We start from the raw sequence: 27,037 nt of genomic DNA, 5'->3' as shown, positions 1-27,037 counted from the left end.
ATAAAATGAATCAAAATAATATAATAAAATTTTTTAAAAAGAAGTGCAAATTAAAACTACACTGAGATGCCATCTTACTCCAGTCAGAATGGCAATTATCAAGAATACAATCAACAATAAATGTTGGTGAGGATGTGGGGGAAAAGGCATAGTCATACATTGCTAGTGAGACTGCCAATTGGTGCAACCACTCTGGAAAGCAGTATGGAGATTCCGCAGAAAACCTGGAATGGAACCACCACTTGACCTAGCTATCCCACTCCTTGTTATATACCCAAAGGACTTAAAATCAGCGTACTATAGTGACATGGCCACATCAATGTTTTATAGCAGCTCAATTCAAAATAGCTAAACTATGGAACCAACCTAGGTGCCCTTCAAAGGATGAATAAATAAAGAAAATGTGGTACATATACACAATGGAATATTACTCAGTCATAAAAAAGAATGAAATTATGCCATTTGCCTAAATGGATGGCACTGGAGATTATCATGCTAAGTGAAATAAGTCAATCCCCAAAAAAACAAAGGCTGAATATTCTTTCTGGTATGTAGATGCTAACACACAATAAGGGAAGGAGGAAGAATAAAAGTACATTGGATTAGACAAAGGGGAACGAAGAGAAGGGAGGGGGATGGGAATAGGAGACAGTAGAATGAATCAGACATAACTTTCCTGTGTTCATACATGAATATACGACCGGTGTAACTCCATGTTGTGTACAACCACAAGAATGGGAAGTTATACTCCATGTATGTATGATATATCAAAAAACACTCTACTGTTACATATTGAAAAAGAATAAATAAAATAAGAAACAGGTTTACACACACGCAGTGTCCACTGTCGGTCATGCATCAAGAGACGAAGATCATCAGTCTGGGTGACAAACTTCAAAAAGCGTCACAGCTGGAAAATGGACAGGAAGCAAAATATCAGGAAGGAGAAACTAAAGAAAAGCTGACACTGATATTATATAAAACTGAACTCAAGGCAAAAGTCATTAACAGGGGTAAGGAGAGGTGCAATTGAATATGAAAAAGAACAATCTAAAAAAATGTGCAACCCTTAGGAATCTGTAGGCCTCGACGAGCAACAGAGACTCAGAAGATATAAAGCAAAACATGGCAATGTGAAGAGAGGAAACAGCCCAAACTCAGGCTCAGTTTCTCCCATTTGAAGGATGCACAAATGATAGTCCTTGTCTTGCATAGGAAAGGGGTATAGAGCTTCCACTCTCCAGGTGAGCTACCCTTCAGGAACCTGCTCAGCTATCTGGAAGCTCTCTGGATCCTGTTCTTTTGCATGTTTAGGGACACTTCACTGCACAGGCCTGATTGAAAGAAGCCAGAACAACAGCACAGATATGTGACTGGACAGAAAGAATGTGACCTAATGCTAATAGGCTGGGCAGGGAGACCCAGCAAGGCCTCACTGTTCAGATTCTTCTTGGCCTCTCTTGGAGCATGCCTCCCTCCCAGGAATGAGGCAGGACCTCTTCTGAAATGGAGGTCTTATGACAAGGTAGGTCAGAGAATGTCTTTATGACCAGCAAAAATCAGAGGAGATTACAGAGTATTTGACCTGCCCTGGAGAAGAGAAATTGTTTCTATGGCCTGCCAGAGCTATGAGCCAGGAATTGCAGATAAAAACCCAAATATCAGAATATCACAATCACATGGAAAATTAACAAACTCACTATCACAGTGTAAACTTTTCTCAGGTTTCACCCAGGAATGGAAAGATCAAGAATAAAAAAAAAATTAATAAAATAATATAAATTTGGAAAGCACAATTTCAACATTCATTTTATATGTCCATATGAGTATATGCATACATAATGCATAAAATGTATGGAAATATATATACCTATAACTAGCACATAGAGAAGATATATATTTTCTAGTATATGTAGAACATTTATAAAAATGACCACATACCACAAGACAGGTTATAATATATTGCAAAGAATGAATACACTATATATCACATTCTCTAGCCACAATACACTTAAATTTATGGACAAATAAACTCCATATTTTATACATTCTAAGATGTACTTTATTTTTTAAAATCATCTCTGAGAACAGGATGCTTCTAACAATGGATGAGATGTTAGAGTTTAAGTAGCAATGATTTTTTTTTTCTTTTTTGGTGGTGCATAAAATAATGGTATGCACTACAATCAGCAGCATTTTTGATTTCAAGAAAGTATGGTAGTGTTTTTCTTAAAAGTACAGGATATATTGCTATCTAGCCAGAAATTAATAATAAAAAAAAGAAAAATGCTCTAAAGTACACTCCTGAATACCTCTTGTATGATAGACGAAATAAAAACATCAGTTTTAAACTATGAAAAATTATGATAATGACAACTTATGCATATCAAAATTTATGAAATATGGCCAGAACTACACTTAGGGAAAACTGTCAGTTTAAGTGTTTCATTCTTAAAGAAAAAAAGACAATAAATGACCTGTACATTGAACTTCACACATTTAAAAACGAGTAAGAAAATAAATCTTGATAGGTGTTAAAGATAATCAGGAGAAGTGCCAATTTTTAAAAGAGCTCAAGAGTAGCTCAAACAAATTCAACAACTCTTTTTCTGGAAAAGGCCAATAAAATAGACCCGTCTCTGGTGAAGTCTAATCAAGAAAAAAAAGAGAAAATGTCAATGAGAAAAGAGATATAAACAGATATCCCAAAAATTTATTAAGAGGTAGTAATGCCACATAGAACTCTAGGCTGATAAAGTTTTTAAATATTTTTTAGATATTGAAAACCTTTATCTTATTCATTTATTTATATACAGAGCTGAGAATCGAACCCAGTGCCTCACACATGCTAGGCAAGCACATTACCACTGAGCCACAACCCCAGCCCCCTAGACTAATAAATTTTAAAATCTTGATTAAATATATGATAGTCCAGGGAAGCAAAAGTGATACAAACTGATTGAAGATGTAGAAAAGCTGAATAGAAAATAAGGGGAGAAAACAATTATCATCCCCCCCAAAGGCACTGTCCTCAGACAATTTCAAAGCTTCAAGTAAGGCAAAATTTTCTATGCTATTTAAAATATTCTAGAGGATAAGAAAGGAGGGAAAAAACCTAATTAATTTTTATGAATAACTCATAACCTTGGTACTAAAACCTGTCAAAAATGAAAGAAAAGTAAAATCACCCACTAATCTTGCTTGTCACCATAGAGGCAAAAACCCTAAATAAAAAAAAAAAAAAAACAAAATCATGGCACACAGCTCTCATTGTCACCACCCCCAACCCCCACCCCAGCTCCAAATGTATAGAAATGCTAGATAAAATAGAACATAAAATAATTAAACATATGTAGTTGAGCTTGAAGGGAAGAAAAGGAAAGCCTCAGGATTTCTTCACAGAAGAAGGATGAAGAGGAGGAGGAGGAGGAGAAACAAATACAAGAACTAGAGCAATAAATAGTTAGCTGGTGTCTCAGGAGTCCTGAATGACAGATGGCAAAACCTCAGAGGTCAGATATCGCAGGCCCTTAATGCCCACAAAGGGATAAGAGATGCTGCTTGGTTCCCTGTAAGAGAAGGAACTGGAACTGAGCTCTTATACATAGCTCAACTTCTATTGAGGGAAAATACAAAAGTATCCTGGGGGAGAGGGGACTCTCCAAGAAAAGAGCCTGCACCAATCCCAAGCCTGCACACAGCTGTGGAATCCAAATTTACACTACCTTTGTGGTGCTGGAATCCCCAAATAAAGAAATAATGGGAAAAACAGGTCCCAAACTGATGCATTCATGGGAGCTGCCAGCAGAAACAATTTCTAAATGTTCTGAAACAACACTTTGACAGCCCAGGAAGCACAGGGCTATCATAAAAAAAATCATCAATCTTAAATTAGTTTGGATAATTTTTGCTTCCCTAGAATATTATACAGAAACTATAATCCACCAGAGAAAATTATTCATCATGAGGGAAAATCAGCTGAGGAACTAACAGGAAGACTAGAACCTGAGACGAGGGTAAAACCTGATTTATGTCAATTTATTTATTTTTTTATTAACATTTATGTTTTAAATTTTAAGTGACTAAAAGAAAGAACAAAAGCAATAATGAAAGAATTGGAAACTACAAAAACAAGCAGGAAAGATTTTGGAGATCTCCATGGAATTTCTAGAAATGAAAACTGTAGTGATCAAAATTAAAAACACCTTTCTAGAATTTAGGAAGAGATTAATTAGCAAAAACTAGGAAGTATTGGGATTCAGGAGATGAATCTGACATAATTACCCAGAAGGTCCAAAATAATACTATTAATCACAGTAACTCTGACAGAAATGCATCCTGAGAGACTGAAGTGAAACCAGGGTACATTTCAAACACTTTACAATTATGACCTTTAGGCAAACATGCCAACGTCTACATGAGGTCTCTGATACATTCCATGATATAATAACAACCAAGGTTTATATAAAGCTGACCATATTCCAGGAATTATTTTAACTACCTTACATACATTAACTCATTTATTTCTCACAATAAATTAAGACTTTGGTAATATCCCCAATATATAGGCAAGTAAACAGAGGAACAGAAAGTTTAAGTAATTTTCCCTTAGCTATTAAGTGTTGAAGGAGAAGTCAAAGCTAAGTGGACATCTCTGGGGGTCCATGTTCTTAACTACCATGCTGTACTGTCCTTTAAACATGTGACTGGAATTTTCAAAGAACAGGGGGAAGTAACTTGAAAAGATGATAACTGAAAAAAAAAAAATTTTTTTTTCCAGACCTAAGAAAGCCCCTAGCTCTAAGACCGAGTAAGTGCTTCAACTTACAAGAAGGAATTATATACCTAGCTATATCTCCGTAAAGGTGAGGAATATCAAAACAAGAAAAATCACCAAAACACCCATAGAGAAAGACATTATCTGCAAAGGACTGCAGACCAGAGAAAAATGCAATAGGGCTTTAGAGGTCTAAAAAATAATGACTATCATCTCAGAATTCTATACCCAGCTCAACTATCAAGGTTTAAGAGTATTTAGAGGCCTTTTCTGAAAGGACTACCAAAGGATTATATGAGGTAGTTGTAGATAGAATGCAGAAAGAAAGGGTAGGATGCAATAAGCAAGAGTAAGCAAAGAAATTGGTAAATAATTATAAATCAAAACAATCAATGGTGATATTAATTTTTAAAAATCATGGTGTTTTTAAGCAATATGGTGCTAACACTAGACAACAATGGATATGAGATGGAAATATGATCAGATTCTGTTGTTTTAGAGAAAGGTAGACATTTTTATTAAACCACACTGTGTTGAACCAAGTGTGTATATTAGCAATGTAAAGATGTCAGGTGGAGGTAAAAAACTAGAAAGTATAACTTCTAAATCAGTGGAGTGAGGAAAAAAAGAAGTAAGTCTAATCAAGTCTTTAGAAAGGCTAGGTTTTTCAAAAGAAGCAATTAAAAATCAAGGAAAGTAGAAAACACAAAATAAATCATGAAAACACAACGCAGATTACATCAGTAACCATGAAAATTGAAGACAAATTAAAGCTGCCGTGAAAGACACTTCCAAACCATATGAAGGCAGAAACGTTGAAAGTGAAGAGACACTAAAAGAAGATATACCAGACGAATAACTAAGGTAGAGTTGTTTTTACAATATTAACATAGAGTAAAATAGAATTTCATGCAAAAAAAAAAAAATGGTGAAGAGTAAAGGGGTTATTACCCAAAGAAAAAGGGAATAACTCTTCAGGAAGATATAATAATCTTGAAATTGGATGTGCCTAGTAACTTCACTTTACAAAAATACACAGTCGAAAAATTATACAAAGACAAATCAAAATCACATTGGGAGATTTTTAACACATCTCACCCTAATGCTGATAAATAAAACAGTCTGAAAAATTAAAGAGCCTGGTGTAGTGGCACATTCCTGCAATCCCAGCTAATTGGGAAGCTGAAGCACGAGGCTCCCAAGTTCAAGATCAGATGGAGCAATTTAGTGAGACCCTGTCTTGAAATAAAAAATTTTAAGAAGGCTGGGGATATGGCTCAGTGAAAGAGCACTTACCTGGCATGTGTGAGGCCTTGTGTTCAATCCCTAGTATTGCAAGTAAGTAACTAAATAAAAATACAGAAGATACAAACAATATAACAAACAGGACTGAGTTAAAGAATGTATACAGACAGATATAATCTAACAAGTAATGTATTATTTCAAACATAATGGATCAAAAATGACCATATCCTAACCAGAACCCAAAACAATTCTCAACTGAAGTTAAATAATCAATATCATGCAAAACTCAATCTGACTTCAACACAATGAAATTGGAAATTGATTTTTACAAAGCAGAAAAGAAAAAAAAAATGCCCCCTTGAAATGGATGAGTCTAAATAATTCATGAACCAAAGAATCACAAGGAAATTATAAAACTTATGGCTGTTGAACAAGCAGTATAATAAAATAATTATGTACACCAACAAATTAAGAATTAATTTAGAAACACATTACAAAATGGCCCAATATTAAAACATCTATTAATATAATTTATTGCATCAATGGATTAAAAGAGAAAAACCATGTTTATCTTCACAGATTAAAGTACATGTGGGGGGGAGTTCTTGATTATTTATAAATATTATTAATATAAAATACATTTTTAAATTTTTAAAAATCTTATTCCATAAACAACCTCATGATTAATGGCAAAATATTAAAGTCAGGAATAGAACAAGAGAGGTCCACTATTACTCAACATTGTCCTGAGAATGCTTGCCAATACTAGAAATGAAAATTCAATAAAAAGTCAAGTTACATAAAAAGCAAAAAAAAAAAAAAAAAAAAGCAAATCACAACCATACAACCATGGGGTAGGCAAAACCTTCTTAGACGCAATACCAAAAGCACACGCAACAAAAGAAAATGATAGATAAATTGGACTACAACAGAATTTAAAACTTTTGTGCTATAAAAGATATCATCAAGAAATTAAGCCTGGAGCGGAGACGCATGCCTGTAATCCCAGTGACCCTGGAGGCTGAAGCAGGAGGATTGTGAGTTCAAAACCAGTCTCAGCAACTTAGCAAGGCCCTAAGCCTGGGGATGTGGCTCAGTGGTTAAGCGTCCCTGGGTTCAATCCCCAGTACCAAAATAATAATAATAATGACAACTCACAGAATTGTGTGAAATAGTTGAAAATCATATAGCTAATAAGGAATTTGCATCCAGAATACATAAAGAATTCTTACAACTACTTAATTTAAAGAATTGACAACCCAATTAATTACAGGCAAAGAATCTAACCAAACATTCTCCAAAGATATACAAGTAGTCAGTAAGTACATGAAAATATGCTTAACATCATTAGTCATTAGAGAAGTGCAAATCAAAATTACAGTGAGATGCTACTTCACACCCACCAGCACAACTATAAGAAAAAAAAAAAAAAGAAACTGGAACCCTCATACATTGTTGGTGGGAATGTCAAATGGTGCAGTCACTTTGGAAAACAGTTGGTGATTCTTCTAGGCATACATTTATTAAATGACCCGGCAATTCCACTCCTAGGCATATGCCAAGAAAAACTAAAAGATACATCCACAAAAAACTTGTAGATGAATATGTACTGAGCAATTTTGTTAATAAAAGCCAAAAGGTAAAAACCCAAATATCCATCAACAGATGAATGGATAAATTAATGAATGTGGGATAGTCATACCATGGGATCACATTCAGCCAGAAAAGGGAAGGAAGTATTACAACGTGGATGAACTTTGAAACCATTATGCTGAGTGGGGGAAAAAAACAACAACAACAAAAAAGACCACACGTTGTAGAATTCCATTTATAGGAAATGTACAGAACAGGCAGACTTGTAGAGACCAGAGTAGATGAGCGATTGCCTAGGACTGGGCAGGTAGGAACGGGAAGACTGTCAACAGTACAGGCTTTCTTTGGGGGGTGATGTTCCGGCATGTGCAACTCTGTGAACATACTGAAAAACCAGTAAATTATACACTCTAAGTGGGTAAATGGCATGATAGCAGTTATATCTCAATAAAGCTGTTGACACAGACAGCTCCAGATCCCCAGCACCATATTGGCACCCCCCCACCCCCACCCCCCGTTCTGCATTTCCACTTTCACCATCGGTTAACTGTCCATGGTCCTGCCTGGCGCCAATCCCTCTACCTCCACCTGCTCTGGTGCTTTCTAACCCTCTCAAAGATTTGGCTCGAGCCATGCTCCCTCCTGCCTCCCTTTTCCACACTTAATGTGACCAGTCTCATTAACACACAGAGGGGCTGTGATTTCTCCCAGCCTCAAAGGAACAAGCAAAACCTTTCAACGCCACCTCTTCCCTCAGCCCTCATCTCATTTCTTGGCTCTTCCTCCCAGCAGAACACCTTAAGTCATCCACATTCACATTGTATGATGGATCACCTCCCCTTCTCTCACAGAACCACTGAAATAAGACCTTGGTTCCCACCACTCACCCCAAACTGCTCTTGCCGAGAATCCATTGGTCAAGCTGAATCCCTTGGTCAAGGCTTAGTCTTCATCCTTCTTACCTGCCACCAGCATTTGACAGAGGTGACCACTGAGTCATCTACCATGCACTTTCCTCCTTGTCTTCCAGGACATGACCTCTCCAGTCACTGGTCTTGAACTCTTTTTGGGGAGGAGGGAGTCCCTTCTTACTGCCCTGATTTCTGTTTCCTATCTGCACTCTTTCCCTTTCTTCTAAATCAGTCTTAGAGCTTTAAAAACCATCTCTATGTCGATGACTCCCAAACTTACATCTCCATTTTTACCTTCTCTCCATAGCTTCAGACTTGATATGCCCCCTAGATAGTCAACTTCCGTCATTGGATATGAATTGGACATCTCAAATACTGGCTGTTCTTAACCAAACTTCTAGTCTAAGTCCTTCTGGCAGGTGTTCCACCTGCTGTCCTTCCCATCTCAGGCGTGGGTAATTCTGTCCTTGTAGATGTCAGATGCTGGGTTTTCTCTTCCTCCTACCGACCCTAATCTATCAGGAAGCCTTAATCACTCTGCCTTCAAACAGAACTGCCATTTAGCCCAATCTCTTACCTCCACTGCTGCCATGCTGGCCCAGACCATCATCTCTCGCTGTGGCCGCCTGCCAGCCTCCTTGGCCCCTCACATGGCAGCAGTTGGAGGGATCCTCTCCAACACAGTTTCCATCATAACGCTTCTCTGTTCAAAATCCTGCAGGTGCTCCCTGGCTCACTCAGAGTAACGTCAAATTCATTACCCTGCCCACAAGGCCTCAATCCTCTGCCTTCTCCCTTCCTCCCTCTCCCATCTGACCCCTCCTCCAGCTATCTTCTCCTTTCAACTCTCTGCTTCTTTTCATTGCCACCTCTAGAACTTTCACTCTGTGTTCCCGCCACCACCTCTTCACCTAGACCAGGGCTTCTCTACTTTGGCACTGTTGACACTTATACCTGGGCGGTGCTTTGTTGGGGGAGGGGGCTGTTCTGTGCACTGTAGGATGTTCAGCAGCATCCCATTAGATGCCAGGAACACCCCCTCAAGTCATGACAATCAAAAATCTCTCCAGACACTGCCAAATTCCCCCTAAAGGGCACAATCACCCCAGGATGAGAACCACTGGCCAAGATCATCTGTATAGTCCATGCTCTCGCATCCTTCACATCTCACTTTTATTTGAGTGTCACCTTCTCAGTGAGACCTCCCCTGACCACCTGTATTAGTCCATTTTCTATGGTTGTAACAAAATACTTGAGACTGGGTATTTTATAAAGAAAAGAGGTTTATTTAGCTCACAGTTTTGGAAGCTAAAAGTCCAAGATCGAGTAGCCCCATCTGACCTCCGCTGAGGGCCTGTCAGGTTATATCACAACATGGTGGATGGCATCATGGTGAAGCAAGTATGAGAAGGGTGGAGACTCTAGTGGTAAGAAGAGAAGTCAGAGAGATCAGGGTCCATGCTGGCTTTTTTTAATAACAACTGTCTCTCTCGAGAACTTAAGGAGGCCCACAAGAATTATATTAATCCAAAGGCAGAGCCCCTATGATCTCACTACCTTCCAGTTGGCCCCTCTGAAAGCTTCCACCAGCTCTCACATCATCACGTGGAGATCAAGGTTCCAGAACACGAACCTCTGGGGGACACACTCAAACTATATCCAAAACATAACACCACCCCTCTTAGTTCTTTGACAGGTCCTCCCCTTCCTTCCCCTATACTTCTAATCTCCTCTACCCTGCTTTGCTTTTTCCAAGCAATTACCATGCTCTGAGACTGCATAACTTACTTCATAAGTCCATTTAGAATTCCTTATCTACTCCCCCTGCTAGAAGGTTGGCTCCACAGAGGCTGGGATCCCCCTGGCTTGGGTTCCTGTGTATCTTTCAACGCCTAGAACAGTACCTGGAACACAGTTCGTTCTCAACAAATATCTATTGAGTAATTGGATCAGGTCCAAAGACTCAATACATCATAAATGCAGTCACTGGGAGTGAGTGAGCACACACCTATAATCTCAGCAACTCAGGAGGCTAAGGCAGGAGGATCACAAGTTTGAGGCCAACCTCCATGAATTAGGAAAAACCTGTCTCAAAAATAAAATGTAAAAAGTGCCAGGGATGTGGCTCAGTGGCAGAGTAGCCCCTGAGTTCAATACCCAGTACCAGGAGAAAAAAAAAAAGAAACAAACAAAAAAAAAAACAAATATATAATCAATATAGCAGTTCCATTTATCTGTAAATTTATCCTAAATTTCTGTATACTCTGAAACACAATCCCAATACAAATCTTCACTGGATTTTATTTGAAACTTGACTCCACATTTCCAAAGGGCTCCTAAAAGAACAGAAATGTGATACGATGCAAGAATCATAATGAGAGGAGACTTGCTCTCTAGGATATTAACAATGTGTTCATAAGCTACAATAATTAAAATAGTGGATTCCGGCATGAGAATAGATAGACTAGAACAGAAGAGTCCAGAAGCATGAGTTAAATATAAGCATTAAGCAAAGGACAGAGCTGCCACTTATAAATCAGTAAGCAAAAAGCAAATGTTCAATAAATGACGTGGGGACAAGTGGCTGGCCATTTTATACCTGCAGTATATGCATGCTATTTTAGAAATATCGTGGTAGTAATGTATGCTGGGAAATAGCTGGAAGAGTCATAGGTGGCTGCCTGTGGAGCAGGGTGGGGGGAGGAGGGGCAGGGCTGCTGAGTTTGTTATAAGCCTTTATTATTTATGCCTTTTAAACTACCTACATGTATTACTTTGGTAAAAATCACAGTTATGTTTAAAAAGCAATAATCATGTTCCTCTTTAACCTATGGAATTGACAAAGATTTTTTAAAAAATGAAGATTCCCAGTGCCGGTGTGATTATGAGGAAAAAAATAGGCATGCTCACGCACCACTGGGTCTTTCTGGAAGGTGATTTGTCGGGAAGTATTAAAAGTCTTAAAATTGTGCCTACCCTTTGAGGCAACATTTCCACTTCTAGGAATTTATCCTGAAATGACACAAAGGTATACAGCAAGAACGTTCACTTCAACATTCTTTAAAAGTGAAAAACAAAAATGAAAACCAGCAAAATGTCCAACAGGGAACGAACTGGTTATATAAATTATGATAAATTCACGCGAAGGAATACAGCGCAGGTGTCAAAAGCAGAATAGAAATAGATCCATTACCAGAGAAAGGTGTTCATGATATACAAAGTGATTAAACAGGTTATGTGCAGTAGGCATAAAGATTATTGCATTTTTATAAAATGAATGTGACTTATGGGTTTATAAATACAGAGTGATATAAGAGACCCTCTCTCTGTAACGATATATGAACACAGCATGCAGGAGGCTGTTCTGGATGGTAAAACTTTCATTTTCTTCTTTTTGCTCTTGTGAATACATTTCTGCAGGGTGAAAGTGGAGGCAGGTAAGGCCCTTCAGAAGTTGAGTGGGGGTCTTCAATAGGCCCCCTGTTACCCACTCACCCTCAGAGCTCCAGGAGTCTTTGTCCAACTGGAAGGCTGTGCTGCCAGGATCCAGGGACACTCAGGGCCCAGCCAGCAGCCCACATGCCTAAGGCCCAGAGGCCAGGACTCTGACCCTCTTCCTGGCAGATGGGAACATCCCAAGGCAGAGGCCACAGCTGACCAGTGCCAAGTCCAGCAGCTCTGCAGCCTTGGCCTGTGGTCTTGGTCCCTTTCCATAGCTCTGGCCAGGCACAGTGGCCCTCACCTCCAGGTAGGGAATTATCCACCTTGCCAAAGAAGCTCTGGGATCCAAATGCATCATTCCCAGAAGCCAAATGCAATTCACAGATATTATACAGTCAGAATAGGACTGTGGTTTTAAACTCTCTAGACTTTAGAGGAGAAGAGATTTGTATAAAAATCTTGAGTATTTGAATCTTGAGTTCTTGAGTATTTGAATACCTGGCCGGCCTGGACTCCCATCCCATCCAATGACAGCTGAACTGAGTCGCACTGTCTTCTTCCAAAGGGGCAGGTGTACCCAGGCAGCTCAGACCCCATCATTCCCTCGCCCTGAGGACCCGAGGGCAGCTGAGATTTTTGCCCTGGGCTGTCCCAGCCTCCCAGTTTCTGGGCTGCCTGATGTTCCCTCCCCCACCCCACTTTGCCAGGCTCCCTTATCTCCCACCCTCAGCTATGGGGACCTGGGCTGGCACTCTACTGCCCTGGTCCCTGTCTTGATTTGCCCCTTTGGGACGAGGAGGTTTCCGTTTTAAAAATGCCTCCAATTCCGCCCCTCACGCAGAGTCGGGGGTCTGGTTCACCCAAGGCTGACGACTTAAATCCAGGGGAATCTGGCTGTCCCGCCACTGCTCGGACCCTCCCCAGGGGGACCTGGACTGAAGCCAAGCACTGGTCAGTGCCTCACCCCACAAGACCTGGGCTCCAGAAGAGAACCCAGAGAGGAAGGAAAAATCCTGACCTGTGGGGACTCTGATCCTGGACAAAGAGGACTCCCCTGACAGGTTTAGGAAAAGGGAAACTCCTGAGCCCAGGAGCACGGGCCCGGTTCCCTGGAGGCCCTGAGATAGAGAACGCAGACAGCTGACTGGGGAAGGAGTGGGCGGAGGGAGGAGCCCATGCCAGTGCCTCACAACTGGTCCCACAGGGCACTGGGCAGCTGGGGGGGACCTTCAGCACTGTCCCAAATGGAGGTAAGGGGGTTGGGCCTTTGTCAGCCTCAGGAGCTATCACTGAATGCTAGGTAAGGCGTGACCTTGGGCAAGGGACTCCCTGAGGCCCAGGGCAATTCTCACTGGGGGACATCCCTAGGAGCATCAGCAGCAGTTATTCCCAGCAGCCTCAGCCTGAAGAAGGTCTTAGCAGAGCAGCACCATGTCCACCACCCAGGGTCAACAGGGACAGTACCAGGCCAGAAAGCAAAGGAGCTGCAGGAGGGCTGCCCCGCTGGAAGTACCAAGTTCCCTTCTTAGGCAAGGCCACATACGAAGAGCTAGAGAAGAGTGCACTGGAAATTCAGTCACATCCCCAGCATTTATTTGAAACAGAACATTAATTCTGACTGTCATTAGAGTCCATTTCAATTTTGTAATAACATAAAAAGTTAAGAGTCTAATTTATTCATACAAATCTTGTTAGCATCCAATTTCCACATAATGTAACATATTCCTTAAAAAGCTGACAAAGCAGGAGAAATTAAAAACACACACATATAAAAAGACATTCAAGGGTTCTCACTGCCAGAGCCAAAGGTGAGGAGGGGGAGACCAGGGCAGCTCCAGAAATGTCTAGAAGCTTAGAACAAAAACAAGCAGACTTGGAGAGACAAGCTGAGCTGGGCTCCCGTCCCAGAGCCACCTGAAGGAGCCATGGCTCCCATTACAGACCCACTGGGGGAATCCTTGCCACCTCCTTGGCCCCGGGGCTACCCCAGCAGCAGGTCCTTGCCCTTGGGTTGCACCGGCTCCCCAGCACTTCCCTCAGCAAATTCATCCTCGAGAGCCTGCAACTCCTCTTAATTACACGTCTGCGGTGTTTGCATTAGATAGCTGTCACCCTGTAATTTACCCGTACACGGGTTTTAATTGTACATTAATCTTTCCTACACGCCACTCCCCTGCTAGAATCTGTAAGAGCAGCAGTTTGGGCCATTTTGTTTATTTCTCAACCAAAAATAGCTGATGAGTGTAATTGCACCTTGTCCCTCCCTCCCCTTTTCCAGGATTACCTGCTGTGTGCCAGGGCTGGAGAGAGGCTCCTGTCACCTGCAAGCCACCTTTAAACACAATATTTGACTGTTTCGGGGCTGACATCAATTTGAGAGGAAAGGTCAGCGGCAACAAGCAATCTTCCCATCGCCTGCCACGTGCTTTCTGGGCCCCCTCATCACATCCTTTCTCTAAGCTCCTGCCTGATGGGTCCCGGGAGCCCTCACTTGGGGATGGAGGGCAATGTGGGAACCTAAGAAATCCACCAGCATAGAGGTTCCAAGGTCACTGGGAGAACCACGAAGGAGAACTATAAATTACAAAGGGCTGGAGAGCTGCCAGGGCCCCAGGAAGCTACATTTAGCATATCATTCTCCCAGCAGCAGAGTGAAGCCTTAACTCCCTTTCTGAGGAATTTGAATGGAATTTGTTACAAGAACATTGTGATTGAAATATCACCAATTGGCTTTTCATGACAACTCAGCAATAGATTGCAATGGCGATGGGGAGCCAGGGTAGGTGTGGGGAGGGGGGTGACTGTTGTGTTCCGCTGGCCAAGGTGGCGGTGAGGGAGCCCCATACAATATTTATGAAATCCAGATGAAGCCCTATGCTGGCAATGAGCTGATATCATAACACAGATTTCAAAAACGCCTTGACATTTGCCCAAGATCAAATTTCCCCTTGTGAAAACCCGGAGGCTTTGTGCTGACAGCGGTCTGCGCTCTCCACCCCCTCCCCCTGCGCCACGCACACCTGCAACCTTCTCCATCTCAGCCCAGGTAATTAACACTGGGATGGGAGGTGGCCGGGACTGGCGTGGTGGGGAGAGTAGGACAATGACATGCAAGGCCACACGTCCTCTTTGCGGAAAACATAGGCAGTGGTTTTCGTTGATGAAAGACAGGAGTTTTGATCGTTTTTATTGTTAAACACTTTCTGATGTGCAAAACAAAGCTTAGGTGATCTCCTTACATTGATGAGGCTCTGACAGCATAATCAGGCAAAAAGAGATATGAGGCTGTGATCTATCACACAGTAGCCTGGGAAACAAAAAGGAAAGCAAGAAATATATGTCCCTGGGGCCAAAAATCTCCCCCTCCTCACCTTTGGCTCCATGGCAGTGAGAGCCCTTGAATGTCTTTTCGTGTGATTCCTTCTGGGTTACCTTTAGAGATGGAGGGGTCATTAGGAAGGGGACATTTCAGTCCTCCCAGAGGAGAGACCGTGCTGCAGGTCCTGAGCCCTTCCAGAGCCTGGATGACAAGTCACTCAGGCACTCCTTTATGGCATCTTACCCGGCTCAGGGCTCCTTCCATGGCTAACTGTGGTTTTTGGAGACAAAGACTCGTATCAGGACCCAGAGAGGTGAGACATGAAATACTGCATGGGATCCAGGGCTGAAGTCCCCAGATTGTTTACGAGTCCAAGGCAAGGACGATTTAGGTGGTTTTTGATAAACACTTCATATTCCACATTCTAAGAGAAGCAGAATACTTGTCAAGTATGCATCTTTATGAGCTGTCCGCCTATAAAACTTGCACGAAAGGTCCGTGTTTAATGTTGGTTTGGCAGTAAATTGGCGCGAGGCGCGGGTCGGCTGCATCAAATTAGCATCGACCCGAAAAACGTTACTGAATGATTCCTCAAATCTGCCAAGTCTTCAAATCAATTTTGCAAAAAGCGTCAAGGTTTTTTTTTTAACTTTGATAAACCTTTCATATTAGTTATCACAGAAGAGCATAAACCTCTCTAATCTGTCTTCTCACCAAAAAAAAAAAAAAGGTGTTGTTTTTCCCAAACTGCTTTTAGCTCTTCCATCTTTGCACACCCGCCTACACAACACATAAACAATGAGTGTGTCATGGATTCATTTGTTGCCCTATTTTAAAGGGACTGGTATTTGGTTCACACTGCCCATGCCCTGTGGTCCCAAAGCTTGGTAAGAATTTCTACCAGTGCCAGGATGGAGTTCTTACCTCTCCTGGTTTTGGAGATGTGCAGTCACAAGCTGGCCTCTTCTAGGAAGCTCTCCAGAGCTCTCCAATGAACTTGATCATTGCTCCATGGCCTCGTGTGTCAGGTGAACAAGGCTACTACCTCCTGCTAGCTCAGCATCCTTCCTTCCCTGTGGACTCTGTGCTGCGGACCCTCAGAAGCAGGGCTCACACTGAGTGGCCCACAAGGTGTGGCCTGCAGGAGGGTCGCCTCAGGTTTCCCTCCTCCAGATGCCCCAGCCAGGATCCCTTGCCCTCTCTCCCCAACCTCAGAGGTCTCAGCCAACCCCACTCTTCCCCTGGTTGCATCAGAGTTGTGTGTGCATCTATCTCCATTTCCTGGGAGCAACAGCTGGGTCTTTCAAAACCATGAAAAGAATAGAATTGTCCATCTGAACCCAAGGACTCGAACCCAACCATGCTGCTTTCCAAGTACTTTTGTTCCACTGGAGGAGAAAAAAGGAGGGTTTAATAAAGGTCAAGTGCCAATGGGGCAGGAGTGGGTGGGATGGTAACAAACATGGCCTTTGGCCTCCATTTGACTGGACAGTATGTCCACTATGAAAAGGTGCCGTTGAAAAAGCTAAAGAGGTTCGTGGCCCAGGGATGGGGCGCTGCTTTCAGCGGGAGCTTCCAGGCTTCTGCAGAGGAACCCAACAATGGGCACATACAGTGGAGAAGTCACCTAAGAGATGCTCTTAAATGTTCACTTCCTGGAACACCAGTGAGCACGGTCGCTGGGGGCGTGGCTGCTGCTCAGTGGGCAGCTCTGGAGAGGGGAAGCTTGTTTAGAGGAACAGGGCACAGGACACCCTTTAGGGACTGAGAACTGACTTGCAGAGTTCTCTCCATGGTGACCCAGTCAGGCTGGGGTAGGAGAGGCCAAGGAGGACGGTGGGCAGACCTCCATCCTGGGGTGACTTCATTCAGTGGGTTTTCACCCCATCCTGTGGTGACTTCATTTCAGTGGGGCCCCACTCTGCCAGGGCTGTGATCACTCAGCAGTGAACACAACACACAGTGTGGCCTCAAGGCTCACGGCATCCGTACAGAGAAAACAAGACAAGTCCCAGAGAGACTAACAGATGGCAATCTAGAGATTCTGGGGCTGGAGTGAGGCCTAGTGTCTGCATCTCTGACCGGCTCCCCAGGTGATTCTGGGGCAGATGACTAGTTTTTCAGTCTTACTCAAAGAAATCTCTGTCCACTTCATCCCCTGCCTTCCAGCATGGTAAATTCAACTCACCCAGCAAAAGGAATCACAAGCACCCCTAGACATTTTAAGAACCCTACGATTTGGGGATGGAAGTGAATTTCCAGATTTGTCAAATGTAATGTTTTCACGTTCAAAATATCCTTGGCAAAAAATAAACCGCATTAATCATCTGAGAAATGAAGTTAAAACCATAGTGAGATATTCATAGAATGGCTAAAATGAAAAAGACCAACACCACAAAGTGTTGGAAAGGATTGAAGCAACTGGAACTCTCATACATAACTGGTGAGGAAGGGGTTAAAACACCATCAACTAGAAAACTGATGGTCCCCAAAAAGATGCACACCCTGTGACCCAGCAATTCTCTTTTAAGTTCATGCTTATCAGAAATGTGTTAATGTACCCAAAAGTCACATGAAAGAACGTCTATAGCAACACTATTCATAAAATCCCAAAACTCTAAAACACCCAAATGTCAATCAACAGAACAAACAAATAAATTAGTGTATATCCAAACAATGGAATTATATTAGCCAGCTTACTGTTACCATAACAAAACACCTAAGACAATTAACTTATAAAGAGAAAAGGATTTATTTAGCTCAAGATTCTACCGGTTTCAGTCCAAGTTGGGATGGCCTCATTGCTTTGGGTCTCCTCTGAGGGCTCCAGATGGCAACAGAAAGGAGTATGTGTTAGAAAAAACATTCACATAACAATCCAGGAAGCAGAGAGGACCAGCAGGTTCCCACGATTTTTGGGGGGGCACTTCCCCTAGCGACCTAAGGAAAGGTGGACAGCACCTCCCAATAGCACCATCCTGGGGACCAAGCCTTTAACACACGGACCTTTGGGACACACTCATCCAAACAAAAGCAGGGATCCTAGAGAGTAATAAGAACTAACAAATTATGATGATGCACAATGGAAATGAGTCTCACAAATGCGATGCTGATCCAGACAGAGGAGCATATATACCGAATGATTCCATTCTTACCGTGTTTAAAATCAAGGAACACTAATCTATGCCTTTAGAAGCAAGGGGTGGAGAGGAAGTGACTACAACAGGTCACAGGAGGGTTCTGGGGTGCCAGTCATACCCTGATTCCTGCTCCGCTGCTGGGAGCAAGGCATGTTCGGTTGACAGATATTAATTGCGTTGTACACTTGTGATCTGCCGCCATTTCTATATGCACACTGTACTCGGAATAAAAAGCTTTAAAATGAACTGCAGTGAAAGCATCGCTCCAGGGAAAGGTATCATCAGGAAACTACTCAGAAAAAGAAGGACTTGAGGGGTCACTGGCCAAAAGGCCCCCTAAGCCTTTGTCACATCAGCAGTTTAGACCCCTGACCAGTATGCTTCCTGGTACCCAGGATGGAAAGGGACCGGGCCTTGACTAAGAGACCCAACACAGGGGTTAGTGATAATAATAATAGCAGCTATCACCTATCGTGGGATGATAGTTGGGTGCACCAGCTCCAGGAGGTAGGTTCTACTGTTTTTGTTTTGTTTTGTTTTTAATTTTTTAATTTTATTTGTTCTAACTAGTTGTATGTGACAGTAGAATGCATTTATGCATTTTGATAGATCATGCATAAATGGTGTGTAATCTCTCATTTTTCTGATTATACATATTGCAGGATCACATCGGTCATTCAGACATGTACATGAGGTAATATTTTTGTTATTCCCATTTTAAACATGAGGAAACTGAGTCCCTCGCCCACACAAGGACCAAATGGTAAAGCTGGGACTTGAACCCGGGAGATCTGACTCCAGGTGCTGGCTTTAGTCACAAGTCAGAAGTGGCTGCCTGGGATAGAGTGGGGGTGTAGGCGGTTGCCATGGCTGTCCATTGACATTTTAATTCATGGAAAAGGGAATTGAGAAGACTTAAATAATAGGCATAGACTGTGCTTTCACGGGGATGAATGGTCATGAAATTAAATTTGCAGATGAAGCCAAACCTCATGAGATCCAAAATCTAAGCAGGAAACAGCAATATGGGCCAACCAGAGAAATGTAATTTACCATGCACCAAGGCAGTCATCCACACTAAATGACTTTCCTGAGTAAAGGGCATGTGAGGGACTGTCACAGGGGATGGTGGGGCAGCAATGACCACTGACAGCGGGCAGTTTCTGCACCAGCAGAGGCAATGGGGAGGGGACATCCAGGTGAGACCACACAGCCACATCACTCCCAGTCCCATAGCAGGCTGTGCTGAAAGGATTTGAAGACTTGGGAAGGTTGAGGAAACTGTCAAGGAGAAGTAGGTCTAAAATTAGACCCAGGTGTGCACAGAAGAAAAGGACAAGGAAGGGTATTCCTGGAAAAGAGACCCACGCACAAAGGGCAAAAGTGACCAAGGGAGCCCAGAACGCTGGCATCAGTGAGTCACACTGGTTACTCAACCCCCCTGCCTCCCTGGCTCAACTAGTATAGACAGACTACCTACCTCACATGCAGAGCTCAACCAGTATAGACAAAGTGACTTCTTTGAGCACTGGTTTAACCAGTTTAGATAGAATGGCTCCAAATAATGCACTGGTTTGACCAGTGTAGATAGACTGTAAGAATCGTATGCTTAGCTCAACCAAAATAAATAGGCCTGCGTCTTGAATTAGGGGCTCAGCCAATGTAGACAGAGCGCTTGCTTTGTGCATTGGCTCAACCAGTGTAGAGAGACTACATTGCACATTAGGCTCAATCACCCAGACTCTGGGAGAGGAAACCTGATGGACCAGGCCAAGGTCTAGCAGAAATTGGTACCTGAGAAAAGCTTAGTCACAGGGAAAGTCACTAAAGCTAGAAAGAGTTGGAGAGCTCTGAACCTTGTGCACAGAATTCAGAGAGTGGGGAAGAGATTAAATAGAAGGTTCTGGAGCTCACGTGCTAGAATGAACCAGTGTGGACTGCCTGTATCACACTAGTTTAGCCAGCACAGAGACTGCATGCATCAGGTAGTGGCTCAGCCAGTGAAGACAGACTGTGTGGTTGAACTCTCCCTGCCTGCCAACAAGCAAAAGCTGATTGCTTTCTCTGGGACGAGCCTCTCAAAGCCAGTACAGCTGGACAGAGCAGCCTTTGCATCAGTACTGTAGTGGGCTGGTGTCCACTCAGCTTCCCCAGGGCCAGGAACAGGGCTCTGCACATGGAGGACCACAGTCAGCATTTTCAGGCACTGTCCCCCCAACCCCCACCCCGCGGTACAGGAAGACCAGCCTCCATACCCCACCCAAGGCTGAGAAGGGTCTCAGTGCTCACAAGCCTGGGTGGATGAGCTTGTCCAGAGAGATGAGTCAGCCCCCCAAAAGAGGCAGCCTTGAAGCTGGGGATGACTTGTCTGCCAAGCATGAGTCAGTCTATGCCCGGTCTTGGGACTGAAGGCAGTGGGGCTCTCCTGTGTCTCCTCCCCATTGATAAGCATCTGGGCATGCCTCATGGCCCAAGAGCAGCAGTCAGAACAGATGAGACTGCCAGGCCAGCCCAGGAAGCCAGAATGGAGGAGAACCGCCCCCAGGCAAAGAGCCCAGAGGCTGAAGGAATCAGCCCCAGGGAGGCCAAGGGAATGAAAGAATGAATCTGTACCTCCCAGTGTCCTCTCATCGCTCCCATTCCCAAGTCTGGCCCAGCCAGGGAGCAGCTGGCTTAGGCCCAGGCAGAGTGAGGACAAGGTGACAGCGACCTGGGCTGTTGCCTGCAGCTCGGCAGCCAACCAGCTCAGGGCCCACTGCCAGCAGCGTGGGCACAAGGGGAAGCGGGGTGACTCACAGGCCTGCTCCCTGCACCCCAGAACTCCAGAGCCTGGGGGAACCAGCAGAAGGCAGTGGGAAAGCCAGGGCCTGAGCAAAGCTACAGCCAGCCACAGGAAACTCACCAATTTCAGAGGGAGCTGGAAAGCAGTGGGCAGGACCCTTCAAGAGGAGGGAAGCAGGCATAGACCAACTCTGGTAGGCAGGGGTTTTCCAGGAGGAGAGGAGGCCTACATGTCTGCCAAGGTTTCCAAGGTGAGGGAAGGGTGCGAGAGAGTTCTTTCTGGGGCAGGTACCAGACAGATGTCAGTACAGATCAAGTAGGTGGCAGGTGAAGGAGCTACTAGGAAACCAGTAGGCCTGAGGTCAGGCAACTCCAGAGGAAGGTGGGCTTCAGGGCCAGGGCCAGAGTAGAGCAGGCAGAAGGTAGCCGCCTCACTCCACTCCCCACGGGAAGGTCAGTCCTGAGTAAGTTGGTCCAGCGGGGAGGTGAGAGCAAAGGGAGGGAAAGGACCACAGCTCTGCCTCCAGAAGTTGTCCTCACTACGGAGCCCAGGCACAGGCTGTCACTTACTGAGTGCCTGAGACATGCATACTAGGGCTAAAACCATGAGAGCAAGGTGGCAAAAGCCCGCGGGCTTCGGGCTTCCAGGTTAGCCAGAAGGAGGTGGATTGGGGAAGGGAGGAAGCAGAGGCAGGAGGGCTGCACAACCAGCCACCTGACCATCAAGTTCTGGGAGAACAGAACCCGCTCCGACAGGAGAGGAGCTCTGCACCCCAGCGGGAGGCTGCCTCAAGAAACCAGCCTTTCCACTAGTGCTACAGGTCACATCCCAACCGCCGCACCACCTCCCTCCAGTACCTCACCCAGCACCAATTCCTGTGGGATTTGTGCCTCCATTCCTCTTTAGGGCCATGGTCATCTTTCCCCACAACCACTGCAGCTGGCTCCTCCCTGGTCTCCCCACTTGGCAGCAATTTGTAGAATAAAATCCCCAATTCCAATGCACTTGGTCTTAAAGGCCTCACACAGCCAGGTTTCCAAATACCTCTTGTCCCCTTCTTCCATTCTGCCTGCCACAGGGACCTTCCCACAGCTCCTGCATGGAGCGCCATGCTTTCTCTTACATTCCCTTGACAGGGACCTCGGGCAAGCTCTTGTCAGTGCCCAGAGCTCTCTTTCCCAGACTCCATCCCTCCAGCCTCATCCTACTTCCTATCAGCAACTTCATCAGAATTCAGCTGAAAAGCCACCACTGCCTCTTCGGTCCTCCCAAGCCCTCAGTCTGGGTCAGATCACCCCACCTTAGGTCTTGCAACAACCTGGATGTTCCCTTTTATCTTTGGCAAGCTTAGAATCACACAAGCATTGATTATTGTTTTCATTAGTGTCTTTGGCAGAGAAAGAACTAGCGTGAGTGATAAATGAATGATGGGGACATCTCTGTCCCACTAACTACAAACACCACAAAGGAAGGGATCACCCTTATTTTGCACACCCTGTGTCTCTAGAGCCTGGCACAGTGAAGGATGCCTAATACATGCTCAATAAACGTTCATCGATGGCAGAATAGAGAATGACAACAGGGCCTGCCCTGTGGTGTGCGGCATGGAGAGTCATTTGGCTCCAGGTTTCAGTGTTGACAATTCCAATTTAGTTCAAATAAATGTCACTTCCAGGGCCAGCTCTGGCTATGGTTTGCAGAAAAAGAGTGCCATGTCCTAGTCACCTGCCACAAAAAGCTCTAATTTCCCAGAAATGCATGACATTCCAAGTAGGGAGAGACCCAGGATGGCCAGTCTGAATGTAGACAGGCCTTCTGTGTTTTCCCAAAAGGTGGCTTGGAGGGTAGGACCAGGGCTACTTCTTGGAGTCACCCCACCTGGACACAGCCTTCCCCAGAGGTAGCCCCAGATGCACTTTCAAATTTCTAACAACCCAGGAACAAGCCCAGCAGATGCAGGCTAGAGCACCAGATCACAAATGACAGGTAGTTTTGTAAAGGGTAAAAGTCACAACTTTTTTCCCACAGCCAATTTGTAAGTCTCATCTTATGCCACAATGATTTACCGACCGGAGGGTCACACATTCTTCAGCTGATAAGAAATGAGCCAATGACTACCGCTTCCTCTGCCACCTGAGCTAATGTAGCTGTCCCCAGGTTGTCTGAGCCCATGGGTCTCCTTTGCCTTTGGGCAGCCTTTTCCTAGGAGGGAGGGGACACAGCTGCTGTGGAGTCAGATAAATCCTGACAGTGACTCCAAAGACCGCAGCAAGAAACCTACTGTCATCACACTGTCACCTATGCTGCCTGCCCATGCAGCCAACTTCCTGAGACTCCAGAACATTGATGCCCCTTATAAATCCAGAAACCATTCTTGGTTTTTTTTTGTTATTTATTTTAGGTTGGGCTCTTCCTCAGCAGGATCACATTGACCTCCTCAAGACAACAATATATAAATCTCCTTTTATAACTCATTATCTTCTGATTAGCTGAAAGTCTGGTCACTTGTTTCTCACAATGTATACTGACTCTAATCATCCTGATTGCTCATTAAGGATCTTCCCAAATCCTCTGTCCATTTTCCTGCCTTTAGGTTCCTTCTCTGCCCTGCATTTTTCCTATGTAGCTGTCATACATGGTAAATCGGAGAGGTGAGATTTTCCAAACTGGAAGCAGCAGGTAGGGTTAAGGCAGAGGTCTCATAGTCTAAGCCAGGCAGCCAGGAGGAGCCCTGGGAAGTCATCTGGAACCATATCTTCCCCACCCGCCCCCACAAGCAATCCAGCGTCCACCACAGGTTCCACCCACCAGATGCACCAGCGAACAATAAAAGCTCCAAGTGCCCACCCTCTTTGATCTATCAAACCACAAAAAGCCTATCAGGCAGTCCCTGGCACAGACTCAGTGAAGAGAGCAGGAAAGCAGACAGTGCGATGTTTCCAATCAGGAAAATCTGACTCTTCTATGTGAAAGGAAGGCAAATTCTGAGATAAGCCTGCCAGGCACACTTGCCCAACAACCATACGGTAAAAAAGTAGTTACTGAACTTTCCCAGACTTAGCTTACATAAACAGATATTTGAATAAATGTTTTAAAAATGAAATTCCCTTGATATTCTGTAATCAGTAAATGTTCATTACGGAAACACAGCAAATATGCATGAAATTTCCCAAGTGATCTTCCAACTACAAGATGAAAAAAGGCATCTCAAACAGCAGACTGAGTTACAAAGCATCCTCCTCTGGTCACAGACCAGCAACTCTTTGCCAAGCACAGGCGGTCAGACAAGCCAGTTCTCCTCCCCGGGCTGGAGCCAGGGAAAAGCAGATCTTATTTTGCACTCTCAGGCAATTTATAAATGAACGCCCCCTCCCTAGCTGATTGATGTCTCTCTATAAATAATTAATCCTTGACCTTGCTTTAAGAAAGCCTTGACTTTTTAATTTGGGGTCTTTTTAAAAATCAATACTCAGGGAACATAATTCACTCTTGCAGAGTTTGACTCATGGTAAATGAATAAATAAGTTGTGCCATTCGAATGTCCCAGGCAACTGGATCAGACAATGGGATGGAGTCAGTCTTGGAGGTCTTCTGGTACAAATGCTACTGGCTTACTGATCATCCCAATTGCAGCTCAATCTCTTCAAGGTCTAAATTCTATCCCTCCTGTGTCACTTCAGAAGAGGCAAAACTGTGGAAGGCACCAGAAATGCTTCTACTTCTCCCAGGGGTTCCCCAGGTCCTGTCTGGCTATAGATGATGTGATGTCTTGATTTTAAAAGGATCCCCTATGGGGACCAGTGTCACTCCTTCCTGTAGCCTATCTTGCCTTTGGGACAAGAACAGGGTCAGGACAGATCATAAAGGGGGTTCTAACACTCCTGCTCCAGGGGTTACCCTGTTCTAAGGCAGGACCTAATTAGGAAACGCCTTCCCATCCATGGGTAAGGTTCAAGGTGAACTGAGACGTGAACCCAAAGAAACTGACCTTGGTAGTGTACCCTAAGAGCACCCCGGGGGATAGGGAAGAAGTTAATATAATCTGCCTCTTACCCCTTTGCCCTTCCCATCCACTCTAGAGTTGCTGTGTCCTTGCACGCAATGGCCTCTCCCACGTGCTCTGCTGTCCCACCAGATCCAAGCCTGGCAGATCCAGAGTTCTGGCAGCTCGTCTCCCTTAGCAGAGTCAATCGCTGCTCAGGGTCCTGCTGGGAGGCAATTCAGAGACGTGGGGATTCGCTCTGATATTTGAGAGGGCTGTGGGATTGACCCCTACTTCTGGATTAGTACAGACACAGTGGGGTAACTAGTGGCGCTGCGCAAGGGATACGTCAGTTCCAGGTCGGGGTCTCAGGGTCCAAGCACAAGTGTACCACTAAAGTTAGGGCGGCGAGAGTCCCGCGCCGGAGAAGGGGCAGGGGTCACTTCCTGCCCAAGAGCCACCACTGGCACTGCCCAAACCCGCGATCCGCACCTTCGCCTGGCCCAGCCGGCCTCGGGCGAGGCCAGACCTGATGTGCAGAGAAGCAGCTTGCTTCGCAGCTGGAGTGGCAGTAGCCGCCAGAGCTCAGCTGGGTCCCGCGGCAAAGCGGATTCTTTCACCGCCCACCTAAGCCGCCCGAGACTCGGAGTCCCGCACTCTGGGACACTGACGCGCACACAGACGCGGAGAACACAAAACAGGCCGATGACCTGGAGAGTCGCGGGGTTGGGATGCGCGCAACAGAGCGCAAGAGCACCATTCACCACTTGGTAGGAAGCCAAGGCCGCCACCAACTTTCCCTTTTTTGCCCCTGCCCTCCACCACAGGCCCCGGCGTCCCAGCGCACGGTAAAACTCCGGGGCCTCGGGTGCTCCAACCCGGCCCTCAGAGCTCGCAGCTCGGCGCCCAACGCTGCCTCCGCGCGCCCAGCACCCAGGGCTGGGAGGAGGAGCGGAGGGTCCGCAGAGACCGCGCAAGCTAGAGGGGAGGCAGTTCACAGACGCGCGGCGGCGAGTGAAATTCAAGGAGGAAAGTCTAATTAAAGTTCCGCTACTGGGGCTAGTCCCCAAAGTGCGGTCAGACCCGAGCCTGCACAGCCCACCAGCACCCACGACTTTGGATTCCTATCCCCGTCGGGTCACCAGGTTGGCGCGCAGTGCAGACCCCGGCCGGCGCAGGAACCCTCGCTGCATCTCTTCGGTCCAGCAGCCAGTGTAGGGCGGGAACAGGGGTGGGATAAGGGCGCAGCCACTTACCTGGTGCAGCCGGCGCTCTCGAGGCCGCGCGTTCCTCTGGTACGGGCGCGGTCCTAGGCGGCGGGCAAATCCTCCGCTCGGGGCGCCCAGGCGGCGGGGAGAACCTCCGCCCCAGCTCGGGCCCGGTGCCTTCTCTGGCTCTGTACGGAACCCGGTGCGGTCGGTGGGCAGCGTTGTGGGGACAGCTATCAGGGAGCGTGGGAGGGAGAGGGCACGATAGGGCGCTTTCCTCCTGGGCCCCTGGCTGGGGTCCGTCCCCCGCCTCCGCCGCCGCCGCCTTGTCCTCCCTCCTTCCCGCAGCGCCACCGGATCCTGCTCACGCGCCGGGAAGGCTCCCAGCGAAGTGCGAGCGAAGCCTCCGGCGAGGCTGGAAATAGCGCCGCGCCCGCCCGGCGCCCCGCCCCCGGCCCGGGCCCCGCCCCGTGGTGGCGGAGGCGACGGCGGTGGCCGGGCCGGGAAGGGATCTCTCCAGCGATCGCCCGGCTCTCCTGGGAGCTCACGGGCGCAGCGCCCACGCGCGCTCTGCGGTTCCCGCGGCCCTGCTGGCCGCGCGCTCCGAAGGAGCAGCCGCTGGGTGCGGTCCGGCGGCCG

The 27,037-nt window shown here is 45.5% G+C and overlaps 1 protein-coding gene across 1 annotated transcript in view; it reads right to left on the bottom strand.

Moving 5' to 3' along the window:
- The window catches only part of Chst8 (carbohydrate sulfotransferase 8), a 118,787-nt gene extending 92,014 nt beyond the window's left edge, over positions 1-26,773 (bottom strand). The window contains exon 1 of the mRNA XM_047529307.1: positions 26,447-26,773. The gene's annotated coding sequence lies outside the window, so the exon portion shown is untranslated. The remainder of the gene's footprint in view (positions 1-26,446) is intronic.
- Between the last annotated feature and the right edge of the window lie 264 nt (positions 26,774-27,037).

Source organism: Sciurus carolinensis, chromosome 16, assembly GCF_902686445.1.
Source record: "Sciurus carolinensis chromosome 16, mSciCar1.2, whole genome shotgun sequence".
In the NCBI taxonomy this organism is placed as follows: Eukaryota; Metazoa; Chordata; class Mammalia; order Rodentia; family Sciuridae; genus Sciurus; species Sciurus carolinensis.
This window is presented reverse-complemented; position numbering and strand designations above follow the sequence as displayed.